Raw genomic sequence first — 7,298 nt, 5'->3', positions numbered from 1 at the left:
ATGGAATCATTCTGCAAAGTTAGTATTATTGATTCCTAATGCCTGCAGAGGTCCTCATTCTTTAATATCAGCTATGACTGGGATTCTTCAAGGACCTTGGAAACCCCTTCTTATCCCCATTATCTGCATTTCATGATCTCATTAAGATTATATTTTATAGCACTTAAGCAAGTTTACCTAACTGAACTGTATTTTTCTGTCAATCTTATCACTATTTTGGTACACACACGCAGCAGTTATGGAGTTGGGGTTGGGATATGAGAGCGAATACATTGGCCTATTAATACTGTCTGTGTTTTGTGTCCAAATGAGGAGATAATGGGTATTTTTATCTTTTTCTTATTTTTATTTTATGTATTTTTCTAAAATTAATATCTATTTCTAGAGTAATTTTAATCATTTAAGAGGCAACTTTAAAACAATATGTATATGAGGACTCCAATTTTGATTTGGTATTTATACATACTAAATATGCATACTAAATATATATCAACTTTGTTATGCTTAATGTCTTTTGTTGGTGAGATTATGATATTAAATTTTTTTTCTTTTTCTTTTTTCTTTTTTTAGTACTGGGGATTGAATTCAGAGGTGCTTTGCCACTGAGATACATCAATAGCCTTTTTTTTTTTTTTTTGAGAAAAGGTCTCACTAAGTATTTGGGGATAAAAATTCACTACAGAGATTTTTTTCATCCATGTTTTTGAGATTTTTTAGCTCCCCTGTTAAATATTCTGACTGTCATTAATGCTATTACAATTTAAAATGACTGAAGTCTGATGAAAAGAAAGAAATGTAACATATGGTCCCTACCAGTAAGAAGCCCGCAATCTCCTGAAGACAGATCATCCTTCCCATATTTTATATTAATTGAATTCAGTATATCACACACTCATGTCATCCCCCTAATAAACGTGAACTATCTCCCTCTGGGTTAGTGTTTATTCTTGGAACCACTTTTCCTTAAACTTTAACTCAAAAAATGTATTTTGTCACAATTCAATGGACTTACCCTATACATAAACCAGTATGTTTATATTTAAAAAAAAAAAAAAAGTAGGTCCATTTTCACCAGAACACTTTTTCCCTTTTCATTGTGATATCAACATTTATCCACAGAAAGTAGAAATAGTCTTTTCTAGGCTAACAGTGTCAGAGTATTTCCAATGGAAATCCCTCCTGATTATGTGACTTGTCTTTCTTCTAAGGAGCTGCACTCCAGAGAGCAGAGGCTGGCATTAGTCTTCCAGTGCTGCTGTTCCCAGTTAGAAATGATTGCTGAGTATTGCCACCAAAGTAACAGGTTTTACTGCTCTACCTACTTGGCTGCTGGACTTATTAAATCACTGGAAGATTTAGATTAGCAAAAAGTACCTTCAAGACGAAATGCTTTAATGAAAATACAACTTCAGTTTTCATAAATGCCAATTAGAAAACATTATTAATATTTTGCTTTAGAACTGAGCACGATAGGGACTTAGAAAATTTCCCCCACTTTTTGCATGCATTACTCACCCAGGCGGCAAAACAGTACCGTGGGCCATGGAGTCAGGAACTGTATTTCCTGAGTTCCAACTGAGATTTTTGCCAGGTTTTAGTTGTGTATACTTACCTAACTATGATTCAGCTCACTTATCTGTAAAATGGGAATAATAATAGGATCTCATCCCATTCATAATAGAGGATGACATGAAATCATAAGCATATGCCAGGTACTGTTCTAAGAATGCACCAGGTATGCCTAGCTCTTGTTCAATTATGCATTTTGGGAAATGAAATCCAATCATCTTCTCTCAGCAGGAATTAAGGATTTCCATACATTGTATTTGATAGTGCCAGTCTTCACTCCTAGGTAAAGGATGACATGGTTGAGATAGCACTGAACAAAAATGATAAGATGTGATGATAATTCTCATTCTCATCTAAATCAGCTTGAGGATTTGGGGTAAGTTTCTCAGTCTTTTTGACATATGTTTTCTCATTCATTGAAGAAGAGGTAAGAATATCTAAAACTCAAAATTCTTTCAGTCCTAAGTTGCAATGATTGTAAGTTTTTGTTCAGGGTTCCATTTAGTATGAGATGAAGGTTGACATGATTGATAACAGCTAATAATTGCATAGATAATATAATAATTCATATTTCAATCTGAAGGAAAAAGCATTTTAAACTTCCTCAGCTAGCAGCTAAGAGCTATCCTTTACCAAAGTCTATGCCAATTATCTGGTGCTTCTATCTCTGGACACAGAATCTACTGCATTAGAGCTAATTGGATCCCTTATAAACCTCACTCCAGGGAGTGCATCTCCAGGTACTGAGCCACACTTCTAGGAGAGTGTCTAAAATGACCCCAGGAAGCTGATTTGGAAATGGCTGTGCCACTGGTATCACAATTTCATGGCTCTGGGGTCAAGTGCAAGGCCAGAGCAGTCCTGCCTTGGGAGGTTGAATCTTGGCCAACACTCATTAGCCTGCAAGAGGAAGGAGGTGTGAACTGAGATAACTTGCTGCTCAGGAGTCTTTGCTACTTACTACATGGCATATTTGGCAGAAGCTCTAGTTTGTATAGTAACGAGTTGTATATGGCAATCTAATAAAAACACTCTGGACTTAGGTTAGCACAGGATATCTTAAAAATCTTTCAACGACTGCATTCAATAAAAATTAAAGATAAACAGTCATATCCTAACTAAATATGAAATGTAAGAGACTGTGTTTGTGATGTTAATGTGGTTCCTGTCCACCATGGTGCATGCATCCTGGAACACCTATCTGAACTTTACTTGACCTGTGATGTTTGCATGGGAGATAGTTAACTCACATTTGAGAAAAGACTACCATGATTTATAACACTCACACTGCCCAACTCCACATAATGCTGCATACAAACAGAATAACAAAGTCCTATTGAGATATGAAGCTAAATGACCAGCAGTGCAAAGTTACAAATTAGACTTTTGGGTGGTCTTGAGATAGGCAAAACAAGAATACTAAATGTCCTTCATTTCCCTTCTTTAACAAAGAGGATTTTGCTAATAGTAGGTTTTTTTCTTTCTTTCTTTCTTTCTTTTTTTTTTTTTTTTTGAGAATAGTTGGAGAAGGTCTACGTTGGCACTCTCCAAAAGAACATTCTGTAAAGAGGTAAGGTTCTAAATCTGTGTACTGTCCAGTGTGGTAAGCATTAGCTCTATGTCATTATTGCACACCTGAGATGTGTCAGGGATAACTGATAAACTGAATTTTAAATTTCATTTAATTTTAATTAATTTAAACAAGATTTCTAGTGGCTAGCAATCTGGGACAGTAGAGCTATAGATCCTACAAGTTGGCAAATTTAAGTTAAAATGTAATAAATAATTCTAACCCTAGCACTTTGCTATTATTTCCACTGATTTTCCCAAAACCACTTAAGAATAAAATCACATTCTCTTTTCCAAACTGGGTATTGATCCTATGCAAGTCCAGCCCCAAGGAAAACTATGTATCTGCTTTCTACTGTGGTTATGCCACCAAAAGACTTCTCTTGCGGTGCTATTTTAACTTTTTCTAACCATTGAGCACTGTCCTGAATCACCTTTCCCTGTGTTTTGTTCTACTGCTTATAAACTATGATATCCATTTCTAATGTTCTTCTAGAAGCATTTTCATCGTAATATGTGATATTCTAAAGATTGCATAGTGTATTTAGTGTATGTCATTAAACTTAACATTTTAACAAGTCTTAAGTGTACTACTCAATTGTCGCTGCCCGTAGCAACAACCCCAAGAGACCGAAAATCGGAGGCAGACTGGGAATGAGCTATCTTTATTTAGCCCGAATTTACTTCCTTCCCTTGCACCAGGGAAGGAGCTTCTTATATACAATCTAACAGCCAATCATCCTAGAATAGCCGGGGCGCATGATCAGTGCAGGAGCACAGGCACTGTATAACAAAGAATAGGGAGCATGAGTTGTCCACGGAAGGAAACCTGACCAATCAGAGTAGAGATTATGTATAAGCACGCCCTACTAAGGCCACACATGCTCCACCTCTTGGCTCTTTGCCTGTCGCCATCTTAGAACTACTTCCTCATATGACTATATAGAATATGTAATATATCTCTCACACTCAATGACATTAAATACCTTCACATTGTTGTGTAGTCATCACCAATATATATTTCCAGAACTTTTTCATCATCCTGACCAAAAATCCTGTACCCATTAGAAAACAATTCTCCACTCCCCTCTCTACCAATCCTTGGTAATCTTTATTCTACTAGCTGACTCTATGACTTTGCCCATTATGGGTACTATGTGTAAGTTGAACCATATAAAATATATCTGGCTAATCTCACATAGCATGATGCTTTCAAAGTCCATCCATGTGGTAGCATGTATTCATTCCTTTTAAAGGTCAAATGTAAGTCTGTTGTATTTACATATTTTGTCTATCCATTCATCTGTTGGTAGACATTCAGTGTTGTTTCTGTCTTTTGATTATTATGAATAATGCTACTGTAAACACTGATGTACAAGTGCCAGTTTAAGCTCCTGCTTTCAGTTCTTTTGAGCATCTGTTTTGAAGTGGAATTGATGGGTCACAAGATAATACTATGTTTAACTTTTTGAGAAAACATCAAACTGTTTTTTAAAGTGGTACACTGTTTTACATCCCCATCAGCCCTGCATAAGTTTGCAGCTTCTCCATCTCTTCACCAACAACCATTTTTTTTTTTATGAAAGCCATCAATAGTAGGAGTGAAGCAGTATCTTATTATAGTTTTGATCATCATTTCCCCAATGACCACGGATGTTGGGTATCTTCTTTGTAGCAATGTCTCAACAAGTCCTTCACCCATCTGTGAATTAGATTGTTCGTATTCTGTCATTGTATTGTAGGAGTTATTTATATATTCTTGATATTAATCCTTTATCACATATATGGCTTACAAAAATTTTCTCATTCCATAAATTGTCTTTCCACTTGCACAGTGCTTCCTTTGAAAAGCATACTGCCTCCATTTACTTCTGAATATCTCAAAAAATGAACCTGTGGGTTGCATATTGTTGACACTGTACAGATAAGAAAAGTGAAATCCAATAAAAAATAGCCCATTGCCAGCACCTAATTACATGCTCAAATCTTCGTTGTTATTGCTGTCACTGTTACTGCTTCACAAATAATAATCTACGAAAATTTATAGAAACTGCTTTGGAAAGGTATGGTACTAGTGGGAAAATCTGAAAACAAAAACCCACAGAGTTTTACCAGAACCAGGGATCACAAAGTTATAGCTGCGGTAGGTGCAGCGATTTCCAAACACCAGCCTCATATTCCACTAATTTCCAAACCACTTTGCCCTTCAGACCCCACCTCCAACCCCAACTGGAACCCAAGGTCACTTCTGTCCAGGTCACTTCCACTCTGTCCCAGCCAGCTTCAATCAAACTGGCGGGTGTGCCACGGGGGTCTTTGCGTGCCATTTGCTCACAAGGGCAGATGCACCCGGCTTCCCGGACAATCATACTTTTAAATTCAGGCTATTGTGAGGAAAAACTCAGCTGATATATATGAGGTGCTTAAAAGAGTGCTTGGTGCATATCAACTGTCATCTCCATTACTTTTAACAAGTGATTTGAATGATTTTTATACCCACTTAAGTTTGAGATTGCTGTTTGAAGGAGAATAGTGAAAACAGTAGAAAATAGAGAACCCAGATTGTGTAGTGATAGATCCTATCTTGTGTCTCTGTGTCTTCAGCTGTAAAATAAGTTGGTGATATTTGCTCAGAGATAAATGGATATAGAAAACAAATGTGAAAGCCTTTACATTTCATGGAAAGCTGTACTATGGTTTACACATGAGGCTATCAGATTGGGGTTTTGAATGGAATGAGATGCTTAGGGGTTATCAAATAGAGGATGGCATTAGGAAATGGCAAGGAGGAGGAATCAAATCCACGTGTGTAGGAGTGAGCAGTGGTATACCTCTGTGAGTGCAATTTACAAAGAGTTGTGCTTATAACACATAAAAACGTTCAGTGGAACCGTGGTGCATGCCAGGTTATAAAGTCTTCCATTTCTTAAATCACACACACCTGCCAATTGGGATAGGAGCATTTTCCTTGTCAGCAAGCTGGAGTGAAAGCTTTGCTGATCATCATCCTGCCAGCTAGAAAATGGATCTCACCATCAATTTATTCTCGAAGTGAGAAGCTCTTTGCCTCTGGGAGAGATTATAAAATGGAGTCATTTTACTCCTGACACCTTCAGAGTCAGTTTCTCCTTGTGGAACAACTCAAGATCCACGTTCCACGCCTTTGGCAAGAAAACATTTTCTACAAGCTACTGGCTAACACCTCACAGTGGAGTTTTATTTAAGGTCCGCATGGGAGCAGAAACCAAAAACCAATAAATTGACACTTTCTAGAGAACACAAAATTTCTCAAGGCTGAAGCTGGCAGACTTTTTTTTTTTTCTTTCTTTCTTTCAGTATTATAAACCACTATGGTTTTAAATGGATGATTGAATTCTGGAAGTAATATATGTTAAGTTTTGACATTTTCTACCTTTTCATGTCTGAAATAGATATGTAAACTAACTCATCTTTCACTCTGCCTAGATAGAATACTGTCCTCTGTTCTAGTAGAAACCCTGCCTGCTACCCTCCTTTGATTATTTTTAAGGGTCCTCCATGTCTGCCATTTAAGTGCTTTTTTATGAAATGTGACTGTGCTGTGGAGCTTGCTCCAGAAGAGCAAAAGTCGGTCTAATTGCCCAAAATAATTATATGTTTCCAAAGTCAGCTCACCTCCTGGCTTCCCTAGGGCATGTATCTATCATCCAGCTGTCTCTGAAAAGGGAGCTAGGGAAAATGGAACCCAGGGGACTCGTGGTATAAAGAAGCCCTGAAAGCACACTGATCAGCTCTGAAATGGGGCTACATTGAGCCTCTGACACCTTGGGGATATCTTGATCTAAGTCTTATCACCAAATCTTCTATTAGCAGGAGAGAATTTTCAGACATTTTTCAACAAGTTTCATCATCCTGAGGCTTAAGAACCTGTGAGTGGAAAATCTACTAGATTCTGTCTGAAGTGAGTAAGGTCAGTTGAACACTCAAGAAGGCCAAATTGACAACTCTTGGGGCTCATATATAATTAGACAGGCTTCAGGACATGAATAGCCAACCATTGACTGTATTGCTATTTATATATTCTTTATGTGTGTGCCTGTAATCCCAGCAACTTGGGAGGCTGAGGAAGGATAATCACAATTTCAAGGACAGTCGGAGCAACTTGGTGAGATCCTGTCATA

The sequence above is a fragment of the Sciurus vulgaris genome (assembly GCF_902686455.1).
Source record: "Sciurus vulgaris genome assembly, chromosome: 3".
Classification (NCBI taxonomy): domain Eukaryota; kingdom Metazoa; phylum Chordata; class Mammalia; order Rodentia; family Sciuridae; genus Sciurus; species Sciurus vulgaris.
This window is presented reverse-complemented; position numbering follows the sequence as displayed.